Raw genomic sequence first — 23,672 nt, 5'->3', positions numbered from 1 at the left:
GTTGCTCCACCAGATCGAATAGTTAGGGCCTTAGAAGTCAACGCCAGAAGCATAAAACACAATAAAGATGCAACAGTTTTTCCATCGTATAAAACGAATAATAGCAACCAGTGTGAAAGTGATGGTCATTTCTACGATCCGGGCAACCTAGGCTTTAGACTAGGGCGTTGTTCCACCATCTCGAATAGTTAGGGCCTAAGAAGTCAACGCCCGAAACATAAAATACAATAAAAATACAACAGCATTTCTATCGTTTAACTGAAATAACTGCAAACAGTGTGAAAGTACTGGTCATATCTACGAATCGGGCAACCTAGGCTTCACTCTTGGACGTTGCCCCACCAGACCGTATAGCGAGGACCTTAGAATTCAAAACCAGAAGCAGAAAATAAAATAAAAATGCAACAGTTTTTCCATCGTATAGCATGCATAATTTCCATCAGCGTGAAAGTAATGATTATTTCGACGTTTCGGGAATCCTAGACTTAACTCTGAGGCATTGCTCCACCAGATCGACTGGTTAGGGCCTATGATGTCAACGCCAGAAGCATAAAATACAATATAAATACAACAGCTTTTCCATCGTATAAAACGAATAATTGCAACCAGTGTGAAAGTTATGGTCCTTTCTTCGTTCCGGGCAACCTAGGCTTCAGTCTAGCGCGGTGCTCCACCAGATCGAATAGTTAGGGCCTAAGAAGTCAACGCTCGAAGCATAAAATACAATATAAATACAACAGCTTTTCCATCGTATAAAATGAATAATCGCAAACAGTGTGAAAGCAATGGTCATTTCTACGTTCCGGGCAACCTAGACTTCACTCTAGGGCGCTGGTCCACCAGATCGAACAGCCTGGGACTTAGAATTAAACGCCAGAAGCATAGAATACAATAAAAAGGCAACAGTTTTTCCATTGTATATCAGGAATAATTGCAACCAGTGTGAATGTTATGGTCATTTCTACGTTCCGGGCAACCTATGCTTCACAATAGGTCGTTGCTCCACCAGCTAGAATAGTTAGGGCCTTAGAAGACAACGCCAGAAGCATAAGATAAAATAAAGATGCAACAGCTTTTCCATCGTATAACAGGAATAATTGCATCCAGTGCGAAGGTAATGGTATGTTCTACGTTCCGGGCGACTTAGGCTTCACTCTAGGGCGGTGCTCCACCAGATCAAATAGTTAGGGCCTAAGAAGTCAACGCCAGAAGCGTAAAATAAAATATAAATACAACAGCTTTTCCATCGTATAAAGTGAATAATTGCAATCATTCTGAAAGTAATGGTTATTTCTACGTTCCGGGAAACCTAGGAAACACTCTAGGTCGTTGCTCCACCAGATCGAATGGCTAGCGACTTAGAATTAAACGCTAGAAGCATAAAATACAATAAAAATACAACAGTTTTTCCATTGTATAACAGGAATAATTGGAACCAGTGTGAAATTAATGGTCATTACTACTTTCCGGGCAACCTAGGTTTCACTCTAGGGCGTTGCTGCACCAGAGCGAATAGCTAGGGCCTAAGAAGTCAACGCCAGAAGCATAAAATACAATATAAATACAACAGCTTTTCCATCGTATAAAACGAATAATTGCAACCAGTGTGAATGTTATGGTCATTTCTACGTTCCGGGCAACCTAGGCTTCACTCTAGGGCGGTGCTCCACCAGATCAAATAGTTAGGGCCTAAGAAGTCAACACCATAAGAATAAAATAGAATATAAGTACACCAGCGTTTCCTGCGTATAAAATGAATAATTGCAAACAGTGTGAAAGTAATGGTCATTTCTACGTTCCGGGCAACCTAGGCTTCACTCTAGGTCGTTGCTTCACCAGATCGAATAGCTAGCGACTTAGAATTAAATGCCAGAAGCATAAAAGACAATAAAAATGCAACAGCTTTTCCATCGTATAAAACGTATAATTGCAACCAGTGTGAGAGTTGTGGTCATTTCTACGTTCCGTGCAACCTAGGCTTCACTCTAGGGCGTTGCTCCACCAGATAGAGTAGTTAGGGCCTTAGAAGACATCGCCAGAAGCATAAGATAAAATAAAGATGCAACAGCTTTTCCATTGTATAACAGGAATAATTGCAACCAGTGCGAAGGTAACGGTATTTTCTATGTTCCGGGCAACTGAGGCTTCACTCTAGGGCGGTGCTCCATCAGATCGAATAGTTAGGGCCTAAGAAGTCAACGCCAGAAGCGTAAAATAGAATATAAATACAACAGCTTTTCCATCGTATAAAATGAATAATTGCAAACATTCTGGAAGTAATGGTTATTTCTACGTTCCGGGCAACCTAGGCAACACTCTAGGTCGTTGCTCCACCAGATCGAATAGCTAGCGACTTAGAATTAAACGCTAGAAGCATAAAATACAATAAAAATATAACAGCTTTTCCAACGTATAACAGGAATAATTGGATCCAGTGTGAAATTAATGGTCATTACCACGTTCCGGGCAACCTAAGTTTCACTCTAGGGCGTTGCTCCACCAGAGCGAATAGTTAGGGCCCAAGAAGTCAACGCCAGAAGCATAAAATACAATATAAATACAACAGCTTTTCCATCTTATAGAACGAATAATTGCAACCAGTGTGAAAGTTATGGTCCTTTCTACGTTCCGGACGACCTAGGCTTCACTCTAGGGCGTTGCTCGACCAGATCGAATAGATAAGGCATTAGAAGTCAACGCCAGAAGCATAAAATACATTATAAATACAACAGCTTTTCCATCGTATAAAATGAATAATCGCAAACAGTGTGAAAGTAATGGTCATTTCTACGTTCCGGGCAACCTTGGCTTCACCAGAGGGCGTTGCTCCAACAGATTGAATTGTTAGGGCCTTAGAAGTCAACGCCAGAAGCATAAAATAAAATAAAGATGCAACAGCTTTTCCATCGTATAACAGGAATAATTGCAACCAGTGCGAAGGTAATGGTATGTTCTACGTTCCGGGCAACTTAGGCTTCACTCTAGGGCGGTGCTCCACCAGGTCAAATAGTTACGGCCTAAGAAGTCAACGCCAGAAGCGTACAATAAAATATAAATACAACAGCTTTTCCATCTTATAGAACGAATAGTTGCAACCAGTGTGAATGTTATGGTCATACCTACCTTCCGGGCAACCTAGGCTTCACCCTCGGGCGTTGCTCCACCAGATCGAATAGTTAGGGCCCAAGAAGTGATCGCCAGAAGCATAAAATACAATATAAATACAACAGTTTTTCCATCGTATAAAACGAATAATTGCAACCAGTATGAAAGTTATGGCCATTTCTACTTTCCGGGCAACCTAGGCTTCACCCTAGGGCGTTGCTCTAACAGATCGAAAAGTTAGGTTCTTAGAAGTCAGCGCCCGAAGCATTAAATGCAATAAGAATAAAACAGCTTTTCCATCGTATAAAATGAATAGTTGCAACCAGTGTCAAAGTTATGGACATTTCTACATTCCGAGCAACCTAGGCGTCACTCTAGGGCGTTGCTCCACCAGATCGAATAGTTAGGGCCTTAGAAGTCAACGCCAGAAGCATGAAATGCAATAAAGATGCAAAAGTTTTTCCATCGTATAACAGGAATAACTGCAACCAGTGTGAGAGTGCTGGTCATTTCTAGGTTCCGGGTAACCTAGGTTTCACTCTAGTGCGTTTCTCCACCAGATCGAATAGCCACGGCCTTAGAAGTCACCGCCAGAAGGATAAAATACAATATAAGTACAACAGTTTGTCCATCAGATAAAATGAATAATTGCAACCAGTGTGAAAGTAATGGTCATTTCTACGTTCCGGGCAACCTAGGCTTCACTCTAGGGCGTTACTGCACCACATCTAATAGCTACGGCCTTAGAAGTCAACGCCAGAAGCATAAAATACAATATAAATACAACAGCTTTTCCATCGTATAAAATGAATAATCGCAAACAGTGTGAAAGCAATGGTCATTTCTACGTTCCGGGCAACCTAGACTTCACTCTAGGGCGCTGGTCCACCAGATCGAACAGCCTGGGACTTAGAATTAAACGCCAGAAGCATAGAATACAATAAAAAGGCAACAGTTTTTCCATTGTATATCAGGAATAATTGCAACCAGTGTGAATGTTATGGTCATTTCTACGTTCCGGGCAACCTATGCTTCACAATAGGTCGTTGCTCCACCAAATCGAATAGTTACGGCCTCAGAAGTCAACGCCAGAAGCATAAAATACAATAAAAATAAAACAGTTTTTCCCTCGTATAACAGGAATAATTGCAACCATTGTGATAGTAATGGTCATTTCTGCGTTCCGGGCAACGTAGGTTTCACTCTAGGCCGTTGCTCCACCAGATCGAATAGCAAGGGACTTAGAATTCAACGCCAGAAGCATAAAATACAATAAAAATAAAACAGTTTTTCCCTCGTATAACAGGAATAATTGCAACCATTGTGATAGTAATGGTCATTTCTGCGTTCCGGGCAACGTAGGTTTCACTCTAGGCCGTTGCTCCACCAGATCGAATAGCAAGGGACTTAGAATTCAACGCCAGAAGAATAAAATGCAATATAAGTACAACAGTTTTTCTATCGTATAAAATGAATAATTGCAAACAGTGTGAAAGTAATGGTCATTTCTACGTTCCGGGCAACCTAGGTTTCACACTAGGGCGTTGTTCCACCAGATCGAATAGTTACGGCCTCAGAAGTCAACGCCAGAAGCATAAGATACAATATAAATACAACAGTTCTTCCATCGTATAACAGGAATAATTGCAACCAGTGTGAAAGTAATGGTCATTTCTACGTTCCGGGCAGCCTAGGTTTCACTCGAGGTCGTTGCTCCACCAGATCGAATAGTTAGGGCCTAAGAAGTCAACGCCAGAAGCATAAAATACAATATAAATACAACAGTTCTTCCATCGTATAACAGGAATAATTGCAACCAGTGTGAAAGTAATGGTATGTTCTACGTTCCGGGCAACCTAGGCTTCACTCTAGGGCGGTGCTCCATCAGATCAAATAGTTAGGTCCTAAGAAGTCAACGCCAGAAGCATAAAATACAATATAAATACCAGAGCTTTTCCTTCGTATATAATGTATATGTGCAAACAGTGTGAAAGTAATGGTCATTTCTACGCTCCGTGCAACCTAGGCTTCACTCTAGGGCGTAGCTCCACCATATCGAATAGCTCCGGTCTTAGAAATCAACGCCTGAAGCATGAAATACAATATAAATACAACAGCTTTTCCATCGTATAAAACGGATAATTGCAACCAGCTGGAAAGTTATGGACACTTCTACATTCCGAGCAACCTAGGCTTCACTCTAGGGCGTTGCTCCACCAGATCGAACAGTTAGGGCATTAGAAGTAAACGCCAGGAGCGTAAAATACCATAAAGATGCAACAGTTTTTCCATCGTATAACAGGAATTATTGCAACCAGTGTGAAGGTAATGGTATGTTGTACGTTCCGGGCAACCTAGGCTTCACTCTAGGGCGGTGCACCATCAGATCAAATAGTTAGGGCCTAAGAAGTCAGCGCCAGAAGCATAAAATACAATATAAATGCAACAGCTTTTCCATCGTATATAAAGTGTATTTGCAAACAGTGTGAAAGTAATGGTCATTTCTACGTACCGTGCAACCTAGGCGTCACTCGAGGGCGTTGCTCCACCACATCTAATAGCTACGGCCTTAGAAGTCAACGCCAGAAGCATAAAATACAATATAAATACAACAGCTTTTCAATCGTATAAAGTGAATAATTGCACAAAGTGTGAAAGTGATGGTCATTCCTAGGTTCCGGGCAACCTAGGCTCCGCTCTAGGGCGTTGCTCCACCTGATCGAATAGCTAGGCACTTAGGATTCAACGCAAGACGCAAAAAATACAATAAAAATACAACAGTTTTTCCATCGTATAAAAGGAATAATTGCTACCAGTTTGAAAGTAATTGTCATTTCTACGTTCCGCGCTACTTAGGCTGCACTCTTGGACGTTGCCCAAACAGACCGAATAGCTAGGACCTCAGAAGTCAAAGCCAGAAGCAGAAAATACAATAAAAATGCAACCGTATTTCTACAGTATTGCATGAATAACTGCAACCAGTGTGAAAGTAATGAACATTTCGACGTTTCAGGCATCCTAGACTTAACTTTGAGGCATTTCTCCACCAGATCGCAGAGTTAGGGCCTTAGGAGTCAACGCCAGAAGCATAAAATACAAAATAAAACAACATTCTTTCCATCGTATAAAACGTATAATTGCAACAACTGTGAAAGTTATGGTCATATCTACGTTCCAGGCAACCTAAGCTTGACTCTAGGGCGTTGCTCCACCAGATCGAATAGTTAGGGTCTTAGAAGTCAACGCCCGAAGCATAAAATACAATAAAGATACAACAGTTTTTCCATCGTATAGCAGGAATAATTGCAACAAGCGTGAAGGTAATGGTCATTTCTACGTTTCGGGCAACATAGGCTTTACCCTAGGGCGCTGCTCCACCAGATCGAATTGCTAGGGTCTTAGAAGTCAACGCCCGAAACATAAAATACAATAAAGATACAACAGTTTTTCCATCGAATAACAGGAATATTTACAACCAGAGTGAAGGGGGTGGTGATTTCCACGTTCCGGGCAACCTCGGCATCACTCTGGGGCGTTGGTCAACCAGAGCGAATAGTTAGGGCCTAAGAAGTCAACGTCAGACTCATAAAATACAAATTAAATACAGCAGTTTTTTCATCGTATAAAAAGGATAATTGCACCAGAGTGAAGATGATGACCATTTCTACGTTCCGTGCAACCTAGGCGTCACTCTAGGGCCTTGCTCAAACACATCTGATAGCTACGGCCTTAGAAGTCAACGCCAGAAGCATAAAATACAATATAAATACAATAGCTTTTCCATCGTATAAAATGAATAATTGCAAACAGTGTGAAAGTAATGGTCATTTCTACGTTCCGGGCAACCTAGGTTTCACACTAGGGCGTTGCTCCACCAGATCGAATAGTTACGGCCTCAGAAGTCAACGCCAGAAGCATAAGATACAATATAAACACAACAGTTCTTCCATCGTATAACAGGAATAATTGCAACCAGTGTGAAAGTAATGGTCATTTCTACGTTCCGGGCAGCCTAGGTTTCACTCGAGGTCGTTGCTCCACCAGATCGAATAGTTAGGGCCTAAGAAGTCAACGCCAGAAGCATAAAATACAATATAAATACAACAGTTCTTCCATCGTATAACAGGAATAATTGCAACCAGTGTGAAAGTAATGGTATGTTCTACGTTCCGGGCAACCTAGGCTTCACTCTAGGGCGGTGCTCCACCAGATCAAATAGTTAGGGCCTAAGAAGTCAACACCATAAGAATAAAATAGAATATAAGTACACCAGCGTTTCCTGCGTATAAAATGAATAATTGCAAACAGTGTGAAAGTAATGGTCATTTCTACGTTCCGGGCAACCTAGGCTTCACTCTAGGTCGTTGCTTCACCAGATCGAATAGCTAGCGACTTAGAATTAAATGCCAGAAGCATAAAAGACAATAAAAATGCAACAGCTTTTCCATCGTATAAAACGTATAATTGCAACCAGTGTGAGAGTTGTGGTCATTTCTACGTTCCGTGCAACCTAGGCTTCACTCTAGGGCGTTGCTCCACCAGATAGAGTAGTTAGGGCCTTAGAAGACATCGCCAGAAGCATAAGATAAAATAAAGATGCAACAGCTTTTCCATTGTATAACAGGAATAATTGCAACCAGTGCGAAGGTAACGGTATTTTCTATGTTCCGGGCAACTGAGGCATCACTCTAGGGCGGTGCTCCATCAGATCGAATAGTTAGGGCCTAAGAAGTCAACGCCAGAAGCGTAAAATAGAATATAAATACAACAGCTTTTCCATCGTATAAAATGAATAATTGCAAACATTCTGGAAGTAATGGTTATTTCTACGTTCCGGGCAACCTAGGCAACACTCTAGGTCGTTGCTCCACCAGATCGAATAGCTAGCGACTTAGAATTAAACGCTAGAAGCATAAAATACAATAAAAATATAACAGCTTTTCCAACGTATAACAGGAATAATTGGATCCAGTGTGAAATTAATGGTCATTACCACGTTCCGGGCAACCTAAGTTTCACTCTAGGGCGTTGCTCCACCAGAGCGAATAGTTAGGGCCCAAGAAGTCAACGCCAGAAGCATAAAATACAATATAAATACAACAGCTTTTCCATCTTATAGAACGAATAATTGCAACCAGTGTGAAAGTTATGGTCCTTTCTACGTTCCGGACGACCTAGGCTTCACTCTAGGGCGTTGCTCGACCAGATCGAATAGATAAGGCATTAGAAGTCAACGCCAGAAGCATAAAATACATTATAAATACAACAGCTTTTCCATCGTATAAAATGAATAATCGCAAACAGTGTGAAAGTAATGGTCATTTCTACGTTCCGGGCAACCTTGGCTTCACCAGAGGGCGTTGCTCCAACAGATTGAATTGTTAGGGCCTTAGAAGTCAACGCCAGAAGCATAAAATAAAATAAAGATGCAACAGCTTTTCCATCGTATAACAGGAATAATTGCAACCAGTGCGAAGGTAATGGTATGTTCTACGTTCCGGGCAACTTAGGCTTCACTCTAGGGCGGTGCTCCACCAGGTCAAATAGTTACGGCCTAAGAAGTCAACGCCAGAAGCGTAAAATAAAATATAAATACAACAGCTTTTCCATCTTATAGAACGAATAGTTGCAACCAGTGTGAATGTTATGGTCATACCTACCTTCCGGGCAACCTAGGCTTCACCCTCGGGCGTTGCTCCACCAGATCGAATAGTTAGGGCCCAAGAAGTGATCGCCAGAAGCATAAAATACAATATAAATACAACAGTTTTTCCATCGTATAAAACGAATAATTGCAACCAGTATGAAAGTTATGGCCATTTCTACTTTCCGGGCAACCTAGGCTTCACCCTAGGGCGTTGCTCTAACAGATCGAAAAGTTAGGTTCTTAGAAGTCAGCGCCCGAAGCATTAAATGCAATAAGAATAAAACAGCTTTTCCATCGTATAAAATGAATAGTTGCAACCAGTGTCAAAGTTATGGACATTTCTACATTCCGAGCAACCTAGGCTTCACTCTAGGGCGTTGCTCCACCAGATCGAATAGTTAGGGCCTTAGAAGTCAACGCCAGAAGCATAAAATGCAATAAAGATGCAAAAGTTTTTCCATCGTATAACAGGAATAACTGCAACCAGTGTGAGAGTGCTGGTCATTTCTAGGTTCCGGGTAACCTAGGTTTCACTCTAGTGCGTTTCTCCACCAGATCGAATAGCCACGGCCTTAGAAGTCACCGCCAGAAGGATAAAATACAATATAAGTACAACAGTTTGTCCATCAGATAAAATGAATAATTGCAACCAGTGTGAAAGTAATGGTCATTTCTACGTTCCGGGCAACCTAGGCTTCACTCTAGGGCGTTACTGCACCACATCTAATAGCTACGGCCTTAGAAGTCAACGCCAGAAGCATAAAATACAATATAAATACAACAGCTTTTCCATCGTATAAAATGAATAATCGCAAACAGTGTGAAAGCAATGGTCATTTCTACGTTCCGGGCAACCTAGACTTCACTCTAGGGCGCTGGTCCACCAGATCGAACAGCCTGGGACTTAGAATTAAACGCCAGAAGCATAGAATACAATAAAAAGGCAACAGTTTTTCCATTGTATATCAGGAATAATTGCAACCAGTGTGAATGTTATGGTCATTTCTACGTTCCGGGCAACCTAGGTTTCACACTAGGGCGTTGTTCCACCAGATCGAATAGTTACGGCCTCAGAAGTCAACGCCAGAAGCATAAGATACAATATAAATACAACAGTTCTTCCATCGTATAACAGGAATAATTGCAACCAGTGTGAAAGTAATGGTCATTTCTACGTTCCGGGCAGCCTAGGTTTCACTCGAGGTCGTTGCTCCACCAGATCGAATAGTTAGGGCCTAAGAAGTCAACGCCAGAAGCATAAAATACAATATAAATACAACAGTTCTTCCATCGTATAACAGGAATAATTGCAACCAGTGTGAAAGTAATGGTATGTTCTACGTTCCGGGCAACCTAGGCTTCACTCTAGGGCGGTGCTCCATCAGATCAAATAGTTAGGTCCTAAGAAGTCAACGCCAGAAGCATAAAATACAATATAAATACCAGAGCTTTTCCTTCGTATATAATGTATATGTGCAAACAGTGTGAAAGTAATGGTCATTTCTACGCTCCGTGCAACCTAGGCTTCACTCTAGGGCGTAGCTCCACCATATCGAATAGCTCCGGTCTTAGAAATCAACGCCTGAAGCATGAAATACAATATAAATACAACAGCTTTTCCATCGTATAAAACGGATAATTGCAACCAGCTGGAAAGTTATGGACACTTCTACATTCCGAGCAACCTAGGCTTCACTCTAGGGCGTTGCTCCACCAGATCGAACAGTTAGGGCATTAGAAGTAAACGCCAGGAGCGTAAAATACCATAAAGATGCAACAGTTTTTCCATCGTATAACAGGAATTATTGCAACCAGTGTGAAGGTAATGGTATGTTGTACGTTCCGGGGAACCTAGGCTTCACTCTAGGGCGGTGCACCATCAGATCAAATAGTTAGGGCCTAAGAAGTCAGCGCCAGAAGCATAAAATACAATATAAATGCAACAGCTTTTCCATCGTATATAAAGTGTATTTGCAAACAGTGTGAAAGTAATGGTCATTTCTACGTACCGTGCAACCTAGGCGTCACTCGAGGGCGTTGCTCCACCACATCTAATAGCTACGGCCTTAGAAGTCAACGCCAGAAGCATAAAATACAATATAAATACAACAGCTTTTCAATCGTATAAAGTGAATAATTGCACAAAGTGTGAAAGTGATGGTCATTCCTAGGTTCCGGGCAACCTAGGCTCCGCTCTAGGGCGTTGCTCCACCTGATCGAATAGCTAGGCACTTAGGATTCAACGCAAGACGCAAAAAATACAATAAAAATACAACAGTTTTTCCATCGTATAAAAGGAATAATTGCTACCAGTTTGAAAGTAATTGTCATTTCTACGTTCCGCGCTACTTAGGCTGCACTCTTGGACGTTGCCCAAACAGACCGAATAGCTAGGACCTCAGAAGTCAAAGCCAGAAGCAGAAAATACAATAAAAATGCAACCGTATTTCTACAGTATTGCATGAATAACTGCAACCAGTGTGAAAGTAATGAACATTTCGACGTTTCAGGCATCCTAGACTTAACTTTGAGGCATTTCTCCACCAGATCGCAGAGTTAGGGCCTTAGGAGTCAACGCCAGAAGCATAAAATACAAAATAAAACAACATTCTTTCCATCGTATAAAACGTATAATTGCAACAACTGTGAAAGTTATGGTCATATCTACGTTCCGGGCAACCTAAGCTTGACTCTAGGGCGTTGCTCCACCAGATCGAATAGTTAGGGTCTTAGAAGTCAACGCCCGAAGCATAAAATACAATAAAGATACAACAGTTTTTCCATCGTATAGCAGGAATAATTGCAACAAGCGTGAAGGTAATGGTCATTTCTACGTTTCGGGCAACATAGGCTTTACCCTAGGGCGCTGCTCCACCAGATCGAATTGCTAGGGTCTTAGAAGTCAACGCCCGAAACATAAAATACAATAAAGATACAACAGTTTTTCCATCGAATAACAGGAATATTTACAACCAGAGTGAAGGGGGTGGTGATTTCCACGTTCCGGGCAACCTCGGCATCACTCTGGGGCGTTGGTCAACCAGAGCGAATAGTTAGGGCCTAAGAAGTCAACGTCAGACTCATAAAATACAAATTAAATACAGCAGTTTTTTCATCGTATAAAAAGGATAATTGCACCAGAGTGAAGATGATGACCATTTCTACGTTCCGTGCAACCTAGGCGTCACTCTAGGGCCTTGCTCCAACACATCTGATAGCTACGGCCTTAGAAGTCAACGCCAGAAGCATAAAATACAATATAAATACAATAGCTTTTCCATCGTATAAAATGAATAATTGCAAACAGTGTGAAAGTAATGGTCATTTCTACGTTCCGGGCAACCTAGGTTTCACACTAGGGCGTTGCTCCACCAGATCGAATAGTTACGGCCTCAGAAGTCAACGCCAGAAGCATAAGATACAATATAAACACAACAGTTCTTCCATCGTATAACAGGAATAATTGCAACCAGTGTGAAAGTAATGGTCATTTCTACGTTCCGGGCAGCCTAGGTTTCACTCGAGGTCGTTGCTCCACCAGATCGAATAGTTAGGGCCTAAGAAGTCAACGCCAGAAGCATAAAATACAATATAAATACAACAGTTCTTCCATCGTATAACAGGAATAATTGCAACCAGTGTGAAAGTAATGGTATGTTCTACGTTCCGGGCAACCTAGGCTTCACTCTAGGGCGGTGCTCCATCAGATCAAATAGTTAGGTCCTAAGAAGTCAACGCCAGAAGCATAAAATACAATATAAATACCAGAGCTTTTCCATCGTATATAATGTATATGTGCAAACAGTGTGAAAGTAATGGTCATTTCTACGCTCCGTGCAACCTAGGCTTCACTCTAGGGCGTAGCTCCACCATATCGAATAGCTCCGGTCTTAGAAATCAACTCCTGAAGCATGAAATACAATATAAATACAACAGCTTTTCCATCGTATAAAACGGATAATTGCAACCAGCTGGAAAGTTATGGACACTTCTACATTCCGAGCAACCTAGGCTTCACTCTAGGGCGTTGCTCCACCAGATCGAACAGTTAGGGCATTAGAAGTAAACGCCAGGAGCGTAAAATACCATAAGGATGCAACAGTTTTTCCATCGTATAACAGGAATTATTGCAACCAGTGTGAAGGTAATGGTATGTTGTACGTTCCGGGCAACCTAGGCTTCACTCTAGGGCGGTGCACCATCAGACAAATAGTTAGGGCCTAAGAAGTCAGCGCCAGAAGCATAAAATACAATATAAATGCAACAGCTTTTCCATCGTATAGAATGTATATTTGCAATCAGTGTTAAAGGAATGGCCATTTATACGTTCCGGGCAACCTAGGCTTCACTCTAGGGCGCAGCTCCACCAGATCGAATAGTCAGGGCCTAAGAAGTCAACGCCAGAAGCATAAAATACAATATAAATACAACAGCTTTTCCATCGTATAAAACGAATAATTGCAACCAGTGTGAAAGTTATGGACATTTCTACATTCCGAGCAAGCTAGGCTTCACTCTAGAGAGTTGCTCCACCAGATCGAATAGTTAGGGCCTTAGAAGTCAACGCCAGAAGCATGAAATACAATATAAATACAACAGCTTTTCCATCGTATAAAACGAATAATTGCAACAAGCTGGAAAGTTATCTACATTGCTACATTCCGAGCAACCTAGGCTTCACCCTATGGCGTTGCTCCACCAGATAGAATAGTTAGGGCCGTAGAAGTCAACGCCAGGAGCATAAAATACAATAAATATGCAAGAGTTTTTCCATCGTATAACTGGAATAATTGCAACTAGTGTGAAGGTAATGGTATGTTCTACGTTCCGGGCAACCTATGCCTCACACTAGGGCGGTGCTCCACCAGATCAAATAGTTAGGGCCCAAGAAGCCAACGCCAGAAGCATAAAATACAGTATAAATACAACAGCTTTTCCATCGTATATAAAGTGTATTTGCAAACAGTGTGAAAGTAATGGTCATTTCTACGTTCCGTGCAACCTAGGCGTCACTCGAGGGCGTTGCTCCACCACATCTAATAGCTACGGCCTTAGAAGTCAACGCCAGAAGCATAAAATACAATATAAATACAACAGCATTTCAATCGTATAAAGTGAATAATTGCACAAAGTGTGAAAGTGATGGTCATTCCTAGGTTCCGGGCAACCTAGGCTCCGCTCTAGGGCGTTGCTCCACCTGATCGAATAGCTAGGCACTTAGGATTCAACGCAAGACGCAAAAAATACAATAAAAATACAACAGTTTTTCCATCGTATAAAAGGAATAATTGCTACCAGTTTGAAAGTAATTGTCATTTCCACGTTCCGCGCTACATAGGCTGCACTCTTGGACGTTGCCCAAACAGACCGAATAGCTAGGACCTCAGAAGTCAAAGCCAGAAGCAGAAAATACAATAAAAATGCAACCGTATTTCTACAGTATTGCATGAATAACTGCAACCAGTGTGAAAGTAATGAACATTTCGACGTTTCAGGCATCCTAGACTTAACTTTGAGGCATTTCTCCACCAGATCGAAGAGTTAGGGCCTTAGGAGTCAACGCCAGAAGCATAAAATACAAAATAAAACAACATTCTTTCCATCGTATAAAACGTATAATTGCAACAACTGTGAAAGTTATGGTCATATCTACGTTCCGGGCAACCTAAGCTTGACTCTAGGGCGTTGCTCCACCAGATCGAATAGTTAGGGTCTTAGAAGTCAACGCCCGAAGCATAAAATACAATAAAGATACAACAGTTTTTCCATCGTATAGCAGGAATAATTGCAACAAGCGTGAAGGTAATGGTCATTTCTACGTTTCGGGCAACATAGGCTTTACCCTAGGGCGCTGCTCCACCAGATCGAATTGCTAGGGTCTTAGAAGTCAACGCCCGAAACATAAAATACAATAAAGATACAACAGTTTTTCCATCGAATAACAGGAATATTTACAACCAGAGTGAAGGGGGTGGTGATTTCCACGTTCCGGGCAACCTCGGCATCACTCTGGGGCGTTGGTCAACCAGAGCGAATAGTTAGGGCCATTGAAGTCAACGTCAGACTCATAAAATACAAATTAAATACAACAGTTTTTTCATCGTATAAAAAGGATAATTGCACCAGAGTGAAGATGATGACCATTTCTACGTTCCGTGCAACCTAGGCGTCACTCTAGGGCCTTGCTCCAACACATCTGATAGCTACGGCCTTAGAAGTCAACGCCAGAAGCATAAAATACAATATAAATACAACAGCTTTTCCATCGTATAAAATGAATAATTGCAAACAGTGTGAAAGTTATGGACATTTCTACATTCCGAGCAACCTAGGCTTGACTCTAGCGCGTTCCGCCACCAGATCAAATAGTTAGGGCCTAAGAAGGCAACGTCAGAAGCATAAAATGCAATATAAATACAACAGCTTTTCCATCGTATAAAACGAACAATTGAAACCAGTGTGAAAGTTATGGACATTTGTACATTCCGAGCAAGCTAGGCTTCAGTCTAGTGCGTTGCTCCACCAGTTCGAATAGTTAGGGCCTTAGAGGTCAGCGCCAGAAGAATGAAATACAATATAAATACAACAGATTTTCCATCGTATAAAACGAATAATTGCAACAAGCTGGAAAGTAATCTACATTGCTACATTCTGAGCAACCTAGGCTTCACTCTACGGCGTTGCTCCACCAGATCGAATAGTTACGGCCGTAGAAGTCAACGCCAGGAGCATAAAATACAATAAATATGCAACAGTTTTTCCATCGTATAACTGGAATAATTGCAACTAGTGTGAAGGTAATGGTCAGTTCTACGTTCCGGGCGACCTAGGCTTCAATCTAGGGCGTTGCTCCACCAGATCGAATAGTTAGGGCCTTAGAAGTCAACGCCAGAAGCATAAAATACAATAAAGATGCAACAGTTTTTCCATTGTTTAACAGGAATAAGTGCAACCAGTGTGAAGGTAATGATATGTTCTACGTTGGGGGCAACCTAGGCTTCACTCTAGGGCGGTGCTCCATCAGATCAAATAGTTAGGTCCTAAGAAGTCAACGCCAGAAGCATAAAATACAATATAAATACCAGAGCTTTTCCATCGTATATAATGTATATTTGCAAACAGTGTGAAAGTAATGGTCATTTCTACGCTCCGGGCAACCTAGGCTTCACTCTATGGCGTAGCTCCACCACATCGAATAGCTCCGGTCTTAGAAATCAACGCCTGAGCATGAAATACAGTATAAATACAACAGCTTTTCCATCGTATAAAACGGATAATTGCAACCAGCTGGAAAGTTATGGACACTTCTACATTCCGAGCAACCTAGACTTCACTCTAGGGCATTGCTCCACCAGATCGAACAGTTAGGGCATTAGAAGTAAGCGCCAGGAGCATAAAATACAATAAAGATGCAACAGTTTTTCCATCGTATAACAGGAATTATTGCAACCAGTGTGAAGGTAATGGTATGTTGTACGTTCCGGGCAAACTAGGCTTCACTCTAGGGCGGTGCTCCATCAGATCAAATAGTTAGGGCCTAAGAAGTCAGCGCCAGAAGCATAAAATACAATATAAATCCAACAGTTTTGCCATAGTATAACAGGAATAATTCCAACCAGTGTGAAGGTAATGGCCTTTTCTACGTTCCCGGCAACCTAGGCTTCACTCTAGGGCGGTGCTCCACCAGACCAAGTAGTTAGGGCCTAAGAAGTCAACGCCAGAAGAATAAAATACAATATAATTACAACAGCTTTTGCATCGTATAGACGAATAACTTCAAACATTATGAAAGTAATGGTCATTTCTACGTTCCGGGCAACCTAGGCTACACTCTAGGGCGTTGCTCCACCAGAACGAATAGATTTGGACTTAGAATTCAACGCCAGAAGCATAAAATACAATAAAAATACAACAGTTTTGCCATCGTATAACAGGAATAATTCCAACCAGTGTGAAGGTAATGGTCTTTTCTACGTTCCGGGCAACTTAGGCTTCACTCTAGGGCGGTGCTCCACCACATCGAATAGCTCCGGCCTTAGAAGTCAACGCCAGAAGCATAAAATACAATATAAATACAACAGCTTTTCCATCGTATAAAATGAATAATTGCAAACAGTGTGAAAGTTATGGACATTTCTACATTCCGAGCAACATAGGCTTCACTCTAGGGCGTTGCTCCACCAGATCGAATAGTTAGGGCCTCAGAAGTCAACGCCAGAAGCATGAAGTACAATGTAAATACAACAGCTTCTCCATCGTATAAAACGAATAATTGCAACCAGTGTGAAAGTTATGGTCATTTCTACATTCCGAGCAACCTAGGCTTCACTCTAGGGCGTTGCTCCACCAGATCGAATAGCTAGGGACTTAGAATTCAACGCCAAAAGCATAAAATACAATAAAAATACAACAGTTTTTCCATCGTATAACAGGAATAAGTGCAACCAGTGTGATAGTAATGGTCTTTTCTACTTTCCGGGCAACCTAGGTTTCACTCTAGGGCGTTGCTGCACCAGAGCGAATAGCTAGGGCCTAAGAAGTCAACGCCAGAAGCATAAAATACAATATAAATACAACAGCTTTTCCATCGTATAAAACGAATAATTGCAACCAGTGTGAATGTTATGGTCATTTCTACGTTCCGGGCAACCTAGGCTTCACTCTAGGGCGGTGCTCCACCAGATCAAATAGTTAGGGCCTAAGAAGTCAACACCATAAGAATAAAATAGAATATAAGTACACCAGCGTTTCCTGCGTATAAAATGAATAATTGCAAACAGTGTGAAAGTAATGGTCATTTCTACGTTCCGGACAACCTAGGCTTCACTCTAGGGCGTTGCAGCACCAGATCGAATAGATAGGGCCTTAGATGTGAACGCGCGAGGCATAAAATACAGAATAAATACAACGGTTTTTCCATTTTATATAACGAATAATTGCTACCAGTTGTGAAAGTGATGGTCACTTCTACGTTCCGGGCAACCTAGGCTTCACCCTAGGGCGTTGCTCCACCAGATCGAATAGTTAGGGCCCAAGAAGTGATCGCCAGAAGCATAAAATACAATATAAATACAACAGTTTTTCCATCGTATAAAACGAATAATTGCAACCAGTATGAAAGTTATGGCCATTTCTACTTTCCGGGCAACCTAGGCTTCACCCTAGGGCGTTGCTCTAACAGATCGAAAAGTTAGGTTCTTAGAAGTCAGCGCCCGAAGCATTAAATGCAATAAGAATAAAACAGCTTTTCCATCGTATAAAATGAATAGTTGCAACCAGTGTCAAAGTTATGGACATTTCTACATTCCGAGCAACCTAGGCTTCACTCTAGGGCGTTGCTCCACCAGATCGAATAGTTAGGGCCTTAGAAGTCAACGCCAGAAGCATAAAATGCAATAAAGATGCAAAAGTTTTTCCATCGTATAACAGGAATAACTGCAACCAGTGTGAGAGTGCTGGTCATTTCTAGGTTCCGGGTAACCTAGGTTTCACTCTAGTGCGTTTCTCCACCAGATCGAATAGCCACGGCCTTAGAAGTCACCGCCAGAAGGATAAAATACAATATAAGTACAACAGTTTGTCCATCAGATAAAATGAATAATTGCAACCAGTGTGAAAGTAATGGTCATTTCTACGTTCCGCGCAACCTAGGCTTCACTCTAGGGCGTTACTGCACCACATCTAATAGCTACGGCCTTAGAAGTCAACGCCAGAAGCATAAAATACAATATAAATACAACAGCTTTTCCATCGCATAAAATGAATAATCGCAAACAGTGTGAAAGCAATGGTCATTTCTACGTTCCGGGCAACCTAGACTTCACTCTAGGGCGCTGGTCCACCAGATCGAACAGCCTGAGACTTAGAATTAAACGCCAGAAGCATAGAATACAATAAAAAGGCAACAGTTTTTCCATTGTATATCAGGAATAATTGCAACCAGTGTGAATGTTATGGTCATTTCTACGTTCCGGGCAACCTATGCTTCACAATAGGTCGTTGCTCCACCAAATCGAATAGTTACGGCCTCAGAAGTCAACGCCAGAAGCATAAAATACAATAAAAATAAAACAGTTTTTCCCTCGTATAACAGGAATAATTGCAACCATTGTGATAGTAATGGTCATTTCTGCGTTCCGGGCAACGTAGGTTTCACTCTAGGCCGTTGCTCCACCAGATCGAATAGCAAGGGACTTAGAATTCAACGCCAGAAGAATAAAATGCAATATAAGTACAACAGTTTTTCTATCGTATAAAATGAATAATTGCAAACAGTGTGAAAGTAATGGTCATTTCTACGTTCCGGGCAACCTAGGTTTCACACTAGGGCGTTGCTCCACCAGATCGAATAGTTACGGCCTCAGAAGTCAACGCCAGAAGCATAAGATACAATATAAATACAACAGTTCTTCCATCGTATAACAGGAATAATTGCAACCAGTGTGAAAGTAATGGTCATTTCTACGTTCCGGGCAGCCTAGGTTTCACTCGAGGTCGTTGCTCCACCAGATCGAATAGTTAGGGCCTAAGAAGTCAACGCCAGAAGCATAAAATACAATATAAATACAACAGTTCTTCCATCGTATAACAGGAATAATTGCAACCAGTGTGAAAGTAATGGTATGTTCTACGTTCCGGGCAACCTAGGCTTCACTCTAGGGCGGTGCTCCATCAGATCAAATAGTTAGGTCCTAAGAAGTCAACGCCAGAAGCATAAAATACAATATAAATACCAGAGCTTTTCCATCGTATATAATGTACATTTGCAAACAGTGTGAATGTAATGGTCATTTCTACGTTCCGGGCAACCTAGGCTTCACTGTAGGGCGTTGCCCCACCAGATCGAATAGTTAGGGCCTAAGAAGTCAATGCCAGAAGACTAAGATACATTACAGGTGCAACAGTTTTTCCTTCGTATAAAACAAATAATTGCAAACATTGTGAAAGGAATGGTCATTTCTACGTTGCGGGCAACCTTGGCGTCACTCTAGGGCGTTGGTCCACCACATCTAATAGCTACGGCCTTAGAATTCAACGCCAGAAGCATAAAATACAATAAAAATACAACAGTTTTTCCATCGTATAACAGGAATAATAGCAACCAGTGTGAAAGTAATGGTCATTTCTACGTTCCGGGCAACATACGTTTCACCCTATGGCGTTGCTCCACCAGATCGAGTAGTTAGGGCCTAAGAAGTCAACGCCAGAAGCATAAAATACGATATCAATACAACAGCTTTTCCATCGTAGAAAACGAACAATTACAACCAGTGTGTAAGTAATGGTCATTTCTACGTTCCGGGCAACTTAGGCTTCACCCTTTTACGTTGCTCCTCCAGATCGAATATATAGGGCCTTAGAAGTTAACGCCAGAAGCACAAAACACAATATAAATACAACAGTTTTTTAATCGTATAAAACGAAGAATTGCATCCAGTGTGAATGTAATGGTCATTTCTACGTTCCGGGCAGCCTAGATTGCACTCTACGGCGTTGCTCCTCCAGATCGAATAGTTAGGGCCTAAGAAGTCAACGCCAGAAGCATAAAATGCAATATAAATAAAACAGCTTTTCCATTGTATAAAACGAATAATTGCAACCAGTGTGAATCTTATGGTCATATCTACGTTCCGGGCAACCCAGGCTTCACTCTAGGGCGTTGCTCCACCAGATCGAATAGCTACGACCTTAGAAGTCAAAGCCAGAAGCAGAAAATACAATAAAAATGGATCAGTTTTTCCATCGTATAGCATGACTAATTGCAACCAGTGCGTAAAGTAATGACCATTTCGACGTTTCGGGCATCCTAGACTTAACTCTGAGGCGTTGCTCCACCAGATCGAATGTTTAGAGCCTTAGAAGTCAACGCCAGAAGCATAAAATAAAATAAAGATGCAAAAGTTTTTCCATCGAATAACAGGAATAATTGCAACCAGTCTGAAGGTAATGGTATGTTCTACGTTCCGAGCAACCTAGGCTTCACTCTAGGGCGGTGCTCCACCAGATGAAATAGTTAGGGCCTAAGAAGTCAACGCCAGAAGTATAAAATACAATATAAATACAACAGCTTTTCCATCGTATATAATGTACATTTGCAAACAGTGTGAATGTAATGGTCATTTCTACGTTCCGGGCAACCTAGGCTTCACTGTAGGGCGTTGTCCCACCAGATCGAATAGTTAGGGCCTAAGAAGTCAATGCCAGAAGACTAAAATACATTACAAGTGCAACAGTTTTTCCTTCGTATAAAATGAATAATTGCAAACATTGTGAAAGTAATGGTCATTTCTACGTTGCGGGCAACCTTGGCGTCACTCTGGGGCGTTGCTCCACCACATCTAATAGCTACGGCCTTAGAATTCAACGCCAGAAGCATGAAATACAATAAAAATACAACAGTTTTTCCGTCGTATAACAAGAATAATTGCAACCAGTGTGAAAGTAATGGTCATTTCTACGTTCCGGGCAATCTGTGTTTCATCCTATGGCGTTGCTCCACCAGATCGAATAGTTAGGGCCTAAGAAGTCAACGCCAGAAGCATAAAATACGGTATAAATACAACAGCTTTTCGATCGTATAAAACGAATAAATGCAACCAGTGTGAAAGTAATGGTCATTTCTACGTTCCGTGCAACATAGGCTTCACCCTTGGACGTTGCTCCACCAGATCGAATACATAGGGCCTTAGAAGTCAACGCCAGAAGCATAAAGCACAATATAAATAAAGCAGTTTTTCCATCGTGTAACAGTAATAATTGCAACCAGTGTGAAAGGTATGGTCATTTCTACGTTCCGGGCTACCTAGGTTTCACTCTATGGCGTTGCTCCACCAGATCGAATAGTTAGGTCCTAATAAGACAACGCCAGATGCATAAAATACGATATAAATACAGCAGCTTTTCCATCGTATAAAACGAATAATTGCAACCACTGTGAAATTTATGGTATTCATAAAATACAATATAAATACAACAGTTTTTCCCTCGTATCACAGGAATAATTGCAACCTGTGTGAAAGATATGGCCATTTCTACGATCCGGGAAACCTAGGCTTGACTCTATGGCGTTGCTCCACCACATCGGATAGCTACGGCCTTAGAAGTCAGCGCCTGAATCATAAAATACGATAAAAATACAACAGTTTTTTCATCGTATAACAGGAATAATAGCAACAGGCACGAGAGTAATGGTCATTTCTACGTTCCGGGCAACCTAGGCTTCACTCTAGAGCGTTTCTCCAACAGATCGAATAATTAGGGCCTTAGAAGTCAACGCCAGAAGAGTAAAATATAATACAAGTACAACAGTTTTTCCATCGTATAAAATGAATAATTGCAAACATTGTGAAAGTAATGGTCATTTCTACGTTCCGGGCAAGCTAGGCTTCACACTAGGGCGTTGTTCCACCAGATCGAGTAGTTAGGGCCTAAGAATTCAATGCCAGAAGACTAAAATACATTACAAGTACAACATTTTTTCCTTCGTATAAAATGAATAATTGCAAACATTGTGAAAGTAATGGTCATTTCTACGTGGCGGGCAACCTAGGCATCACTCTAGGGCGTTGCTCCACCACATCTAATAGCTACGGCCGTAGAATTCAACGACAGAAACATAAAATACAATAAAAATACAACAGTTTTTCCATCGTATAACAGGAATAATTGCAGCGAGTGTGAAAGAAATGGTCATTTCTACGTTCCGGGCAATCTATGTTTCACCCTATGGCGTTGCTCCGCCAGATCGAATAGTTAAGGCCTAAGAAGTCAACGCCAGAAGCACCAAATACAAAATACATACAACAGTTTTTCCATCGTATTAAACGAATAATTGCAACCAGTGAGAAAGTAATTGTCATTTCTACGCTACGGGCAACCTGGGCTTCACTCTATGTAGTTGCTCCACCACATCGAATAGCTACGGCCTTAGAAGAAAACGCCAGAAGCATAAAATACAATATAAATGCAACAGTTTTTCCATTGTATAGCATACATAATTTCCACCAGTGTGAAAGTAATGTTCATTTCGGCATTTCAGGCATCCTAGTCTTAACTCTGAGGCATTGCTCCACCAGATCGCATAGTTAGGGCCTAAGAAGTCAGCGCCAGAAGCATAAAATACTATATAAATACAACAGCTTCTCCATCGTATAAAACGAATAATTGCAACCAGTGTGAATGTTATGGTTATTTCTACGTTCCGGGCAACCTAGGCTTCACTCTAGGGCGTTGCTCCACCAGATCGAATAGCTAGGGACTTAGAAGTCAACGCCACAAGCATAAAATACAACATAAATACAGCAGTTTTTGCATCGTGTAACAGTAGTAATTGCAACCAGTGTGAAGGTAATGGTCATTTCTACGTTCCGGGCAACCTAGGCTTCACTCTAGGGCGTTACTCCACCAGATCGAATAGTTAGGGCCTTAGAAGCCAACGCTAGAAGCATAAAATACAAAATAAATACAACAGTGTTCCCATCGTATAAAACGGATAATTGAAACTGGTTTGAAAGTTAGGGTCATTTCTACGTTTCGGGTAACCTAGGCTTCACTCAAGGGCGTTGCTCCTCCAGATCGAATAGCCAGGGCCTTAGAAGTCTATGCCCGGAGCATAAAATACAATAAAAATACAACAGCTTTTCCATTGTATAAAACGAATAATTGCAACCAGTGTGAAAGTTATGGTCATTTCTACGTTCCCGGCAACATAGGCTTCACTCTAGGGCGTTGCTCCACCAGATCGAATGGCTACGGACTTAGAAGTCAACGCCAGGAGCATAAAATACAAAATAAATACAACAGTTTTTCCATCGTATAAAAGGAATAATTGAAACCAGTATGAAAGCTATGGTCATTTCTACGTTCCGGGCAAACCTAGGCTTCACTCTAGGGGTTGCTCCACCAGATCGAATAGTTAGGG

This window comes from Calliopsis andreniformis, unplaced genomic scaffold (assembly GCF_051401765.1).
Source record: "Calliopsis andreniformis isolate RMS-2024a unplaced genomic scaffold, iyCalAndr_principal scaffold0051, whole genome shotgun sequence".
Lineage (NCBI taxonomy): Eukaryota > Metazoa > Arthropoda > Insecta > Hymenoptera > Andrenidae > Calliopsis > Calliopsis andreniformis.
Note: the sequence above shows the minus strand (reverse complement) of the source record.